Here is a 14,877-nt window from a genome sequence, read left to right on the forward strand (position 1 = left end):
AGGTCACCACCATGTAAAGATCACATGACCAGCATAATATTACTCACTTTATCTCGATAACCCCCGTTTTATTGGACACTTTCACTGGCAGGAGAAATTTATCATGGCTGACTGTGAATCAAATATTTTTACAGTGCAGTGTAGCAATAACTAAAAATGTGTATGTTTGCGTAATGCAAAATCCGCACCACTAAGTGTCAGTCAAAGGTAATTGCTATCTACGGTACCCCACCTCGACATAAACAAAAAATGCTGAGTGCACCTTTAACCTCTATAATATTGAAAACGGTCAAGAGCGCTGCCTGCTAATGTCTTCCTTCAAAATAAACTGGACTGATTAGATGATTAAGGCTGGGGTCACTTTGGCTGTGTACGTGTGTTTGGATAAATAGGAGATTACAGTTCTAAACATAGAAATATTGAGACGTGCAGGAATACGCATAACATAAACCTCTCCGTCTCTGCTTTTCCCTTACTTGTTTGCTCTTTTGCTGTCTCGTCTATACACTGTAACAAGAAAAGGCTACAAGAAAAAAGCTTTTTACACAATGTTTTTTTGTCCCAAGCCAATCACACACCAGTTGAGTCGAACAAAAAACCCAACAACAACTCAATAAACAAAAACAAACAAACAAGAGCATGTTTTCTTGTGCTGGGTCAGTGTTTGTGTGTCTGGGACAGTCCCTTCTCCGTTTAACTGGTTTAGGAAGCTTCGATCTTTCACTTATTCGTTCATCTCCTTTTCTCTCTTCACGTCTCTTTGTTCTGGTTCTCTGAGGCACACAAGGTTTAACCACATGCTCAGTAATGCTGCAGCTCCCCATCATGACGAAACGCACTGAAACACATCTCACGGACATGTCCTCTGAGCTGTGTCTGTCTATTGATTTCCCCCTCCCCCGCCACACTTTCTCTTTCGCCCTCACATTTTCCTTTCACTGAGATATATGACAATCCCCTGCGTCATATTCAAGGGGTCAAGGTTTGCCTGGTTAGCGTGGTCCTCTTAACCCCTTCTGGTAGATGTCGTCTAGCATATTCTGACTAGAGGTTGCACAGACTAGTCGACTTTAATGATCCGCCATGACACTTTAAGCTTGACGTTAGCTAGTCACTGATCATGTGGTGGCTAACAACAACGACCTTCAGACTGTTCTGACTCAGTGTGCTATATCTTTTTTAACTGATCGGACTTAGGTTTTAATATAAATTATGATCAAAACTCCAAAAAAATCCTATAGATTTACATTGGCTGTAATACTAATGCTGTCCTATAGAGGGGACCACAGGATAAGAAATCTTTGAAGTCCACTTTTATTGCTCCGTTTCCACCAGTTAAAATGACATAATGAGATGTTTAAACCATCTGGATACTCAATATTATTGATCGGGTGAATGAACAGTTTATTGTAAAGGTAAAATAATTGCCGTTCTAAACTTGTGTGTCGGTCTACACGCGCACACACACGCACACACACAGAAACATTCAGGAGCGCAGAAACTTACTAAACTCTTTTATCAATAGCTTAAAAACGGAAAAGTTCTAGCATATTTTTTGTGTATTTTTGAAGTAAAACCAACGGCTCACTATTATTAGAGAGACGCTGCACAGACAGGTAGGGTTAATCCACACACGCAATCTCTCTCTCACTAATGCATTCAAATGAATGTAATCTTACTGTGCTAATTAATCTGTATCTGGTTTAGAACGAGCAGAAATCTATAAGAAATTTAATGACCCATACACAAAATAATAACTGATAAAAATAAGCTAATAAGTTAGTGTAACCTCTGTTATACTAGTGGTATGTATGTGTATGTATGTATGTATGTATGTATGTGTGTGTGTGTGAGAGAGAGTTCCAATCAACTAATTCCTAAACGAGAATGTTCTAGCTTACACTAGACATTTGTTTTTTACAGGTGCAAGTAATAAGAATAGGTTTTTACATAAGGGTCATTACCAATTAGCTGTTGAGAGTGACACTACGACAACATCCTACAGACCTTTACCCTTAACTTCATTAGTGTGTAACAAGTCTCACTCTTATACCTCACTTCCACAACCATTGAAAGCTCTTTCTCCAACTATTTCCTGTTCCAGAGATCATATACTGTATATGGGCAGGGGCCCCAAGAAATATTTTGACACTTACACCATACTAAAAATCACATTGGGACCAGTTCGGTCAAAGTAATTGCAAAAATTGCAAATAATCACATAAAAGTATTATGGAAGTGATTAAAAAAAATTACAATAGCAAAACTATAATAATTATAATGAAAATTGCGAGATTTTACAGTATGTATAAGTGTCTAAATACTTTTTTTTTTTAACCCATATATATTATTATCTGATCCGTTCACTGGGATATGTCTATTTTGCATTAAAACACACATATGAATTATGATGACTAGGGGCATAATTAGTTCTGAGATAGTCCAAAGCAAGCCACTGTTCCTAGAAAACTGCTTGAGGTAATTTTGGCTTATTACGGACAGGAACTCCATGGCAGTGGTATCTGAGCTGAATCTTAAAGGCTGTTAGTGAAGTCCTCGATAATAGATCGGTCTCACAAGTAGGACATTTGGTTTTTTTCCCCCTCCTCTTTCTCCCTTCTGCCATTTTGACTGGCTGACTCCTGTAAAGGGCTTTTCTCTAGTGGAACCCAGAACAAAAGCCTTCCAGTAACAACTCATCTACTGCGCTGAACTCTCTGGCACAGCTCCATTGCATTCACACGCTTTCCGGCAAATTGGACTCCTTCCAGAATCATTACACACGCACACTCATAGTTGAACTAGGCCTCTCTCTGGAATTAAAAAAAAAAGAGCTCTAGGGGAGAGCTTTGGAACTCAGCACAATCAAGACATATGTGTGCGAGCATATAGCACTGGTTTCCATCCACTAAAGAACACTGATACACAAGCAGGGTGCCAATCCAGAGGCTCAATCTCACCATGAAACCACTTTTGAAAGTCTGCGCAGTAATCCCTCCAGAAACTTAGAAAGAAAGGGGGTTTGATGGGCAAAAAAAAGAGCTGACAAGTTCTTCAGTTGAGGATTGGAAAGTACAACTCTGAGACAACTTGAAAAACCTGCATTGCAACCTTCTTTCTGACACATTCTGTAACACCCATACACACACACACACCTATACAGTATGTCTACTCAATCACTCATCTCCATCCTCCCTGAAATTAAAATACCAATATTTATTAAATGTCTTAACTGAATTTAAACTGACCTCACCATTGCTTATCTTGCATCAAAAATGCTAACGCTTTTTCACCCACAGCAGTGACTAAGGCCATAATTTGCCGTTTAAAATAGTCATCAGAAAAGGGAAGTAAGGTTATGTTCTATTTTTATTTGCAGACGTACAGACATGGCGGTCAGATCACGAGACAAGGCGAAAAAGCCAACAGAGGTGTGCAGGATGTTTACTCTTCAGTTCCTCTTCGTCCATCTACTGGAATAATATGTGTTTACTCTTTAAGATATGGCTGTCAGCTGACACTTTTTTTTTTTTTTTTTTTTTACTCTCAACTTGCGTTTCAATGAAACTCCTGTTTAAACACTGTGTTTTTTATAAGCTGACTGTTGTTCATTACAATTCTTTAAGCCATATGAAAGCATGCAGTATATATTTGATTACATTTTTAACCGATTCAATATAGACCTATATCTAGACATACTGTATATCATAGACATGCTATCTGTCTATTCACATATGAATGGATGTGACATACAGGCTTCAGAATGACAGACATCCATCGGTTTGTATGTCTGTCTGTATATGACAGATAGATATATACAATGATAGATAGATAATGATAGTAAGTTGATAGATATAGTTTGTAAAAAGTAACCGGATCACATATTTCTGCTAACAATATGGTTCTAGACACACTACTGAGCTTTGCATGTAGGCTGTATGAAATCTGGGCAAAGACCTTGTGCATTCAGTCTGCCTAACAACAGTGATTCATAATTCATTGAAGTGTAGAATGTGCCCCCCAGGCTTTTAGTAATTTTGTACTTGGGTACGTGTGCACGTAGAAGTGTGTGCGTGCTCACTCGAGCTGGTTCACTGTAAAATGCACAGACAGAGATGCTCAGGAGACTCTTTGTCCGATCTTTTCGCTCTCTCCGTCTAGACATCCAGCGTCTGGAGATAGAGAGTTGGTGTTTTCGCCTGTGCCAGGTTGCCTAGCACATGTGCGTGTGTGCAGTGGGAGCTTTTTAGACGGGACAGTTATTCACTGCGGGTAAGCTTAGCCGCTCAACAGACTTTCTGTGCTTTTTGTGGCACGCCTTAGGGACTTGATCTAAATTCCTGGCCATGCCAGAGGGAAGTGCTTGAGAAGTACATGGGGCACTCGGAGGGCACAGTCGTTAAAGGCAGATACAGAAGTGTAGTTTTGGACAACACTCAAAGTCTGATTTTCTCCTTCTGGCATTCCCTTTCACTCTCATTTTCACTGTAAATCCAGTTCCTTCGAAAACACCACAGCTTTCCAAGTCGTAGGCTGTTAAGGTTGCCAACGGTACGTCTAGTTAAAAAAAAAAAAAGAGAGCGAGAAGCATTGATTGATTGATGTTTGCATCCTCGTGTATTTATATAAAGTGGTTTGGGCGAACGTTGGTTCAGAGGTCATGTCATAGTAACCGGCCATTGTTGACATTCTCGTTGGCAGCAAGATTATTTTTACAGGATTAAAAGAGTAACTGAGGCCACGAAATGCAAATCTGTTACAGTACATTCAGAAAAGTTGTTCCAAATGTTTGTCACCAATCTGAGACTAAACACTAATGCGTTTAGTGTCGTTAATGCACAGACTGGATTAAAGAGGCCTCACAGTCTACTCCTCCCTCTGTCCTCTCCTTCTCTCCCTCCCCCTCCGCTCTCTTCTCTAACTCTGAAAGAGAAAGCTGGAGGACTGCCAGAGTACGCGACCGCGCGGTACACACACACACGAACATACCATGCAGCACAGCTACACACTGACCTACATATGCTTCCAGTGCGCTGATTGAGTGCCCCACTGAGCCTTCGAGCCAATCACAGACAGGGGAGGAGTACAAGTCAGCCAATAGCACGCCTCACCCTCAGCACAAGCTCTCACAGTCGCTATACAATTTTAGAGTTAAAGCAGGAACACAAATGCTCGCCAAGAATGGAAATTATATATGACTATTTTTCTTGCAGCCCTTGCACAAGAGTTTACTATTTCAGAGTTCCCTGTGCAGGGTTTTGTTTGTCTAAATGATGGGGTACCTGACTGATGTTAAATCTGCCTGTTCACCACTGAGATGAAACCTCAGTGGACCATGAAGAGGGTAGTATAGGCCAATTAAAAATACACTCGGTATACCCTGACACACACAAAGAAACATGAACTCCTGTATAAATGCTCTTGCGCCCACACATATTCACCAAACACCAAAGCAGGGTCATCAGGAGGTCATATAATAGAGCAGTGATTCCTAATCATTGGGGTACTTGTAAAGATTTTGATTTGTTAAACATATTGAACATATTGTATATATATATATATATTTACAAGTAAAACATTTTGAATGCATTTATTTATTTATTTATTTTTTACATTAAAATAATGAATCATGATTCATCAGATTTATTTTCTGTTCCCTTTTAACAGAAAAGAAGGAAACAACCTTGTGTGGAAGATTATACATTTAACTGAACGACACTACCATTCAAACGTTTGAATTCGGTAAGTCTCCTATGCTCACGAGGCTGCATTTATTTGATCAAGAACACAGTAAAAACTGTAATATTGTGAAATATTATTTTTAGAATTTAAAATGACAGTTTTCTATTTTAATATGTTTTAAAATGTAACTCATTCCTGTGACAGCCAAGCTGAATTTTTATTCTAATAAAATTGATCTAATATGCTGATTTGGTGGTCAAGAAACATTTCTTATTATCAATGTTGAAATCAGTTGTGCTGCTTAATATTTTTGTGGAAACTATGATACCTTTTTTTTTTCTAATCTTTGATGAATATAAAGATGGAAAACATTTTTTGTAACAATGTAAAAGTCTTTACTGTCACTTTTGATTTGTTTGATCCATCCTTTAAAAAATCTTAAACGGTAGTGTATATTAAATATAATATATAAATTACAGTAACTAATCATGATTTTTTTTCAGTAAGAGTTGTAATTGCATGATTACACATCTAGAAGTTACATTATTTTGTAGATTATTATGTATGCTACTTGATGGGTCTGATTTTTTTCCCCCATTTTTCATTTTTTGTAGGCAGGAGGCTGTAAGGATATGCAAGACAAAAAGATTGGAAAACATTGTCACAGAGCTTGAGTCCTGACATCCTCAAAGTCTCATCCTGGTCCGCAACTGGTAGAAAATCAAAACACTTTCTTCATTCTCTTTTATCATCTGGAAGAGTGTTTATACCTGCCTTTTTCCATGACTCTCCACCTCTTTTCTTTTTCATGGTGTCATTTCTCTCTGCATTATGCAATCTGGTGTGATAGTGAAGCTGATGTAACCACACAGCAGATTACACTATGATCCTTAGTTTAATCTCCGCTCGCTCTCTGTACGCACACACTGTATGTTGTACGTTGCACACGTTGTACACCAAGTCAGCTCATATGACCGGCCACCTGACTAAGCCTCAAGTTTAGAGACTAATCCTCACACTACACATCACACCACTGAAAAATTGCCTTTTACAACACATACTGTCTACAACATGCCTATATCAAACACAAGTCTTGTACAAAACAACATTGGTGTATTAACCAGAGGTTGTAAGTTGACTTAAGAGGTTGACGAACACAAAAATAACACTGTGTGTCTGAAAGCCTGGCTGTTCCAAGCCTTTGTGTTCTCCTGGAAAAACCTTGGAGCCGCTGCACAGCTGCAGGAAGAGAGAAAAAATAGAAGGGAGCAAAAAGCTGGGTGGAAGAAAAGGAAAAGTAAAACAAACAGGGGGAAGAAGTGGGGAGAGGAGAGACAGGAAAGGCACACTAACCCATATTTACTGGGCAGTGCTGGGAGGGAAACAAATCTGTAGGGAAAGGCAACGACTTTACCAATCATTCATACCAATAATACACACACTATCATATGTGGCACTGATACCGCAAATGCTAACACACGTCAGCGCCATATTCTCACTCGAATCAATCAGTCTAAAAGCCCTTTCAGTCGAGCGGTGATGTCATCCCCAGCTAGATCATCAGAAATCCTCTCCCACTGGAATAGTCTCCATCTATCCGTCTGTATCTTCTCTCTCCATTTGCCATTTTCCTTTCTTTTTTTAATGTGGCTTTATCTGAAGGGTGCACAATGTGGGTTGTGTGCAACTTCACATTAATTGTGTATCATTTTAATATTTATTTGTTCATGTTTTAAGATATTGCACTATAAATTTACCCAATACCAAAACGTTGCATAGCCAACTCACTGCTTTTTACACCACAGCACCCTGACCACAGTTTCACTGTATCCAAGTAGCACGAAACCGTGTGGTTATTTAATTTTCACTTGGACCAATGGAAATAAGATCAAGATAGTGAACTATAAGCACACAACATTCAGCATAAACCACTTATTTGAGCAATTGTAGCAATGTCAACCAAGCCAACCAAGATCTCTCACCAAAAAAAAAAAATTTCATGCATAGCTTTCATAACACTGTTGAAAGCTGAGTCTGAGTCGTTTGTATTCAAAGCAACGTCGAGACTGTGTGTTTCCTCAAGGTTTACACACAACATGGGAAAGTGTAACCTCGCACCCCCACCCACCCGTTCACAGTAATCTGAGAGAAAGAGAAGGAGGGAAACTCAGATAAAAAAAAAAAAAGGAAGAGAGAGAAGGCGAGGGGCCCCTTTTTTTGGTACCCATGTAGACCCTTATTGGGCCTCTAAAAAGAGAGAAATAAAAAGCAGAAAACGAAGAGGATACTGTAACACCACAGACAAGTTCCTTTCAATTTCCCTTCACAGACTAGATCCTTTCAGCACTAATGATAAAAGTGTGTGTGTGTGTGTGTGTTCCCTTTCGTGTATTCTTGTGCTTGAATGTTTAAATCAGCAAGGCTTAAATGAGTTTAGTTTAAACACAGATAGCAGCTTGTGCTACACAGGTCTCACCTACGCTCACGGGCTATCAACACCCGGGTGATGACAGTGCATCCGGCACTCCTATTGAACAAAGTTTACAAAGAGTGACTGTTTTGACCACGTTTTTTGTTAATCATCGCTGTTGTAACATATTAGGAAGCCAAAATGCGTATCCATTGACAAAAAAACATACATTAGCTGAACTCTGTCTACTGGTTTTACGCATTTTTATTTCCAACAAACCATCGTCAGATTTAAGATCAACATCGTTGCAAGTGCATGCCGAACCGCGGGTGGAGAACGGTACAGAGAGTTCACGCTACATTACTGCATATGGTCACTCAAGCGCACATGCTTTCATCCACACAAAAAAAGAAAAGCCCTCTCTTTGAAGCATATGAGCAAGGAAATGCATTACCGTTCCCAGAAAAGGGGTGTGTGCATTTGTCTGTGCCCATTTGCCTTTGTGCATGTCAAAAGCATCAACACACACCACAGGAACGAGAGAAACAAGAAGAAATAGACTTAGGGCCTCTTAACTACTCCTTAAAGGCAAAGGGGGTGTCATAGGGGTATATGAATATACAGTAGGATTGTGTAAACTCTGTGAACCCTGCATGCTTGGTTTGCGGCATTCAGAGAGCGTGAATGTTGGCGAGTGCAATCGATGAGGAGCATGTTTGCTCATTATAAACCCTGTGACTCTCCATGCCACTCAAGCAAACGATCACTATACACTACCGTTTCAAAAGTTTGGGGTCAGTAAGATTCTTTAATGTGAAACTTGTGATAGTAAAGTGTAATATTGTGAAATATTATTACAATTTAATATAACCGTTTACTATTTTAATAGGTTTAAAATGTAATTCATTAATGCGGTGGGAAAGCTGAATTTTCAGCATCATTAGTCCAGCCTTCAGTGTCACATGATCCTTCAGAAATATTTCTAATATGGTGATTTAGTGTTTAGGAAATAATTATTTGTATTATCATCGTTGAAACCAGTTGTGCTGCTTAATGTTTTGTGGAAACCATGATACATTTCTTTTATGATCCTATCATGAATAGAAAATTCAAATAACTTTTTTTTTAACTGTATATTAGAATTATAAATGACTTTACTGTCACTGTTTGATCAATGCTGAATAAAAGTATTAATTTCTTGCATAAAAAAAATCTGACCCTAAACTTTTTAAAAGGTAGTGAGGTAAGTTCTCTAATCAAATCATACATTATTTAATATACATTTTATTAGTACTGAAATAAATGGATTGCTTTATTTTTTGATTCTGGGATTATAAAGGAATGGTTCACGCAAATATGGAAATTCTGTCATCATTTATTCACCCTCAAGTCATTCCAAACCTGTATGACTACCTTCTGCGGAACACAAAAGAAGGTTTAGAAACAACAAGGTGGGTAAATGCACAGAATTTCCATTTTTAATAACAATATTTTCAATTATCCCTTCTAGACTTCATGTGAACAAATTCTGTGTACTTGCAAATACTGCAAGTCTTGCACATCAGAGTGATTTCTCGTTGTTCATCACTGTATGTCCTGCAGTCTGCAGATTTCAAACATGTGATGCATTTTGATTCTTCTGTGGATGTGTAAATACACATTCTGAATTATAAAATATACTCATTTTTAATGATTTAATTTCAAACCCCGATAATAAAAATAATGGATCAATCCAAAATTGTGTGAGAAAGAAGCACAATTCATCAGTAAATAAGTTTCTTCAACCATCCATTATGTTTATGTTATGGTGTACTGGACCTACTGTACACTGACTAGATTGAAACAATTTTTTTTTACGGAGAGGTAATGATTTGATATGCAAAGACAGATAGAGAATGATCTTTTCTGAGAATGTGAAATACAAAAAGGAAAGAACAAATGAGAGACAAACAGAGCAAGCAACATGTCAGTGATGGCAGTCTGAGTAAGACAGCACACGAGATGCCCAGGAGCTATGGAGCGATTTCATGCCCCCATAAACACTGTAGCACACATGGGAGAATATAGAGAGAGAAACATGGAGAAAGAGAAAGGGGGAGGAGGGCAGGCAGAGGTAAATGGGACAAAACTCTGCGAATCTAACCAAAAATACACACAACATTAGTTAGAGATCAGAACGGCTGTGTTCAAATGCGTGCCAAAAGGCATGTACCACATTACTTTAGCCCATAATGTTCCTGATATACTGCTTCCTCACTCTGACTGAGCTGACTGATAACAAACTGCTGATGTGTCCAGCAGCTGGAACCATTGCAGACTTTACTGCTAAGTCAGCGCTTTGGCCCCCATTCAGCTTGATCCACTGGCCTCCACTGACATCTATATCACCAGAACTGACCCAGGGGCAGGTTAAAGACAGGTGTGTAAACACTGAAGGTGCAGTGAAAAGAGATAAGCCTCCACTGATAGCGTGCAAGGCAATGGACTCTTAAAACAGATAATAGTCCTGTGCTGATGACCTCACCACCTGTAGAACATCTGATTGGCCTGTTATTTAGAACACACTGTATTGATAAGAGGTGTTAGTTTGGTGCAATATGTCGAACTGTACTGTTCACAGCAGTTCTTGGAAAAGGTTTTCACTTTAACAGTAAAATGCAGATTGAGAAACATTCAAACAAAGAGATATTTAGTGAGCAATCCAAAGGCCACCGTGATGAGGGGGGGAAAAATCCCTAGGATTTAAGGTGGAAACAACCTACAGTAGAGATTTCACAGTGGGAAGAGCTACTCTGTGATTGTTGCAGTTACATGAAAACTTTTAACCTGGCTATTCAAACCTGAAACTTTTGACTAAGTGTCATATATATTGTATTTATTGCACCCATAAAATGTTTCCCTGGGTTCCAGTGATTTAAGTTTATGGCTGATACTGAAGCCATCATAAATTTGACTACCAAATTCACTGTGTGCATGTGGCCGCTGTGGTGTTATGTCACAGAAAATAAATTTGCTTAGTCAAGGAGGATCTGAAAGCCTTACATCATCACAGAACCATATTTAAACACCTGCTTCACAATCGAAACAGGAACCGCCACACTCAGGCGACCATAATCTGTGTTAATCAATCCAATCTTTTGTCTAATCAATAGTCGACACATGTACTCCCACGTAAAAGCACCAAAATAGACCCTCTGCGTCACCAGAACCAGGCTAATATTCGCCCACTCCTGTCTGACAATGTTTCTCTGTTATCTTTCAAAGGGATGATGCATGAGATCACTGACAAAGTATTTCCCTAAAACTGTAATTTCCCTATGTTCACTGCAATGATCATTCTCTACAAAGCCGCATCTGCTCTCATTACTGCTGGCTTTGTCTGGCCAAAAGCTCCTGACATAGAAATCTAGCTTTATTGTACTCAATTAAAGTTTCAACGACAACTATTTATCTGCACTGTGGCAGGGAGAGACCTGTGTAATTAGAAATTATGGGTCAGGATTCTTTTCAGGAGTTTCAAGCTTGTACACCTTTAAAAAACTGAGCGGGTACATTTAAGGGCACGGAAAAGGTGGAAAGAAGCACAGGCTGAACTAGAAATACATTCAAATGTATTTACCGCAGCGCATGTGCGTCTAAAATGAGTAGAGCTACTCCACCAGGAAGTCTGTTTTAATCAAATGTTTTCAAATATGAAAATGTCTGCTGGACGAGGGGGGAAGTGCATACTGTATGTACGAGTTAGAGCAAGTGATGTTGGTTGAAACTGTCTTGGGAAGCATATTGCATACGAGTACAAGGGTTTACGTACACAGTGTGCAGGGCCGTACATTTCATCATCAGCTTAATACGCACATGGCCAGATTTTTGTAACCACACTTACACAATTGTTTTGCACTAATTGGTTTGTCCAAGAGGTGGCAACACTGACCCGGCCCGTTGTTTCACAAAACAACAACGTAAAACTACTAAAGACGACGACGACAACAACAATAGATGCCAACAACTCTTAGTTTAAAAAAAAAAAAAAAAAAAAAAAAAAAGTACAAAGATATTTTATTGGTCTTAACTTCTGGAGAGAAATAGTGCAGACACTGGAAAAGGACGAGACTTTGTAGTGTGCATGTGTCAAGGCAAGGGGATGTGTTCATGCATGCTATTAAATGGAGTATACTATGAAAGGCTATGCGTTCGGCTGCACGCATATGGCAAGCGTTCACATCTTAACTAAAGTATACTTTAAGCTTTAGTGTAACCATTGCAAAACATCTATGACCCCAGTGACACTCACTTTCAAGATCTCTCACACACCTAAACATGACCAGGCATGTATAAAAGCACCAAACATCAACATTCAAATGTGTCAATCAAGACATAAAACAGTGAATAGCAACTGCAAAATGTCGCACATATCTTCAACACATTTTTAAACCCTCTTTAAAAGTCAGCATGAAATGAAAATCTATCCATTTAAAAAAAAAATCTGTTTACAGGACTTCTCCAGTCATTTAGTCTGCTTAAACTCCACCCCCACCAGCTTGCGTTTATCTGTCTCCACTTTTGAGTGCAACGCTCACATCTCAAAATCCAATCAACAACCTACACAAAGAACCAAGTCCCCACCCAACATTTTTTCTTTTTCGATAATCCATTACACTCACAATGTACGTCACAATACAGAAGATAAGATTTGTTGTTATTTCTGTTTCATAGCAACTTTAAAGATGCATGTACTGATGTATATGTGATGTATATGATGTACTTCTAGAAGTGCAATTTTGCACGCATTATGTGCATATATAATGTTAATGTTGTATTTGTTACCCCACTCTCTTGACAATAAAAAGATTACAAGAAACACTTAAAACAGACCACCTACATCCTGGAACTGTGCCAAGTGAAATTCACCAAATACGGACCCTCTGAAGGGTGACCGGATCACTTTCATCAGCGTGACTGAAACATTTCAATTGGGCCTAGCGTGGCAGCTCAGCATATTAAGTGTTCCAGGAACAAAAATGGTGCAACACATTATAGCAGTAGCTTGTTCTTTTTAAGTTACATAATCTTATTATATTTCAAATGTGAGATAAACAGCAGGGTTACACAAGGTTCTAACATGGCAAAGAGGATAGACAAGTGTCTGGTGGACAAGATTACAAGTTTAAAAGCGGCGAGCAGGCAAATGTGCATGTGTGTGTGAGAGATTCTTAAGAGGTTTCACTTAAAAATTAATAAAATGACCTGAATTAATGCTTGAAGAAGTGAATAATTTAAAAGCTGGCTTTTTTCAAGAGTAGAGTACATCGTTTTGCATTAGAGGTATATGATCTGGCACTGCAGGAGCTCATTGAGGAGGAGAACGATTAATCAGTCAAATCTTACCACTTGTACACCTGCAAAAGAAACCTTGAAGATTAATCTAAAACACATTCGAGACTTAATCCACATTCATACCCAATTGTATAACCAGATCATTAAAAAACACACAGCATTATCCTGTAGCATTCAGTGCAGAGAGTAGAGGTGGGTGCTGTAATGTCATCTGTGCTTTAGCAGTCACTCCCTCTCTCTCCCCTGCACAGTCACAACAGTATGTTCAGCAGAAACAAAGGAACGCCTTTATGAGATCACATGTCATCCAAACCCTCTCATTAAAGCAGAGAGGACCAGTGACCTGGTAGTCATAGTGATGCAGCTTCTTGTCATTTTTTGCACCTGTACTTGACCTTTGTGTTTGAATAAGACATCTTACGACTATTTTCATTGCTCTTTCGGTTTCTTAATTCAACTTATATTCTGGGTTCTCACTCTGTTTTGTTCTATCCAACAGTGTTTGATTGGATGGACTCCTGATCTGAATGTGAACTTGCTATCTTGAATTCGTAAGAAAGGGAGGAAGGGAGGGAGGGAGGGAGGGAGGGAGGGGGAGGGGGAGGGGGAGGGGGGGGGGTTTAATCGGACCAAATGATTGGAAAAGTCCGGCATATGTCACCAGAGAGAAGTCGTTCTACTGGAAGATTGAGATATTTTGATTTCAAAATTATGAGGTCAAAATTTCAAAGAGAAAGATCTGAACGAATAATTTGTGCACATTAAGATCATTAAGAAATGTAGGATCACGGAAAAACTAGATGGGGTTCATTTCCATTTCAGCACATAAATTCAGTGCTGATGCTTTAAATGCATCATTTACATAATTTATTGTGTGTGTGTATGTTTTATTTAAATGCAAATGTAGATATTGGCTGGCAAACTGCAGGAGAGTTTATCTGTGGTTGTGTTAAAACAGATCTGCTTGGAGTCATCAGATGTGTGCAGGAATGTGTAAATATATCATATTTAGAGCGCGAGGTAACACACGAGCAAATTTCAGTGGAACACTGTTAGACTTTCTTTTCACATATCAGAAATGGCAGCAGGTACGTACTGCTCATCCTAATAGGAGACCGGGGTAGGTGTGTTTATTTGTGTGTACTCGTGCTAGAATTGGGGTTATAGTATTTGATCATAAAGCATGTTTGACTGACAGATAACATGTTTTGCATAGCCGTTTGAGAAATATGATCATGCACATACACAGTCCTGAGTGTTAGATGAGTCGGGTGCAAACAGTTCCACGCTGAGCTGGAGTCCGCATAGTTTGCCGTTGCCACAGACCCAGCAGTAACTCTCCTTTCACTATTATAATTCATGGCTATTTACAGCCAATGGAACAGGCAAGCTATCCCCTCCTGCTGCAAACTCAGCCCTTGACCTTACACCCACAACCCTGCCATATAACC

At 39.0% G+C, this 14,877-nt stretch overlaps 1 protein-coding gene and 1 long non-coding RNA gene across 3 annotated transcripts in view; one reads left to right on the top strand and one right to left on the bottom strand.

The window, feature by feature from the left end:
- The window catches only part of LOC309482595, a 475,034-nt gene extending 461,576 nt beyond the window's left edge, over window positions 1-13,458 (top strand). The window contains exon 2 of the long non-coding RNA XR_014200331.1: window positions 1,859-13,458. This is a non-coding gene — a long non-coding RNA (uncharacterized lncRNA). The remainder of the gene's footprint in view (window positions 1-1,858) is intronic.
- Window positions 1-14,877, bottom strand: part of foxo3b (forkhead box O3b) — a 31,912-nt gene that overhangs the window by 14,148 nt on the left and 2,887 nt on the right. The window lies entirely within an intron of this gene.

This window comes from Leuciscus leuciscus (genome assembly GCF_965113295.1).
Source record: "Leuciscus leuciscus genome assembly, chromosome: 19".
NCBI classification, from domain to species: domain Eukaryota; kingdom Metazoa; phylum Chordata; class Actinopteri; order Cypriniformes; family Leuciscidae; genus Leuciscus; species Leuciscus leuciscus.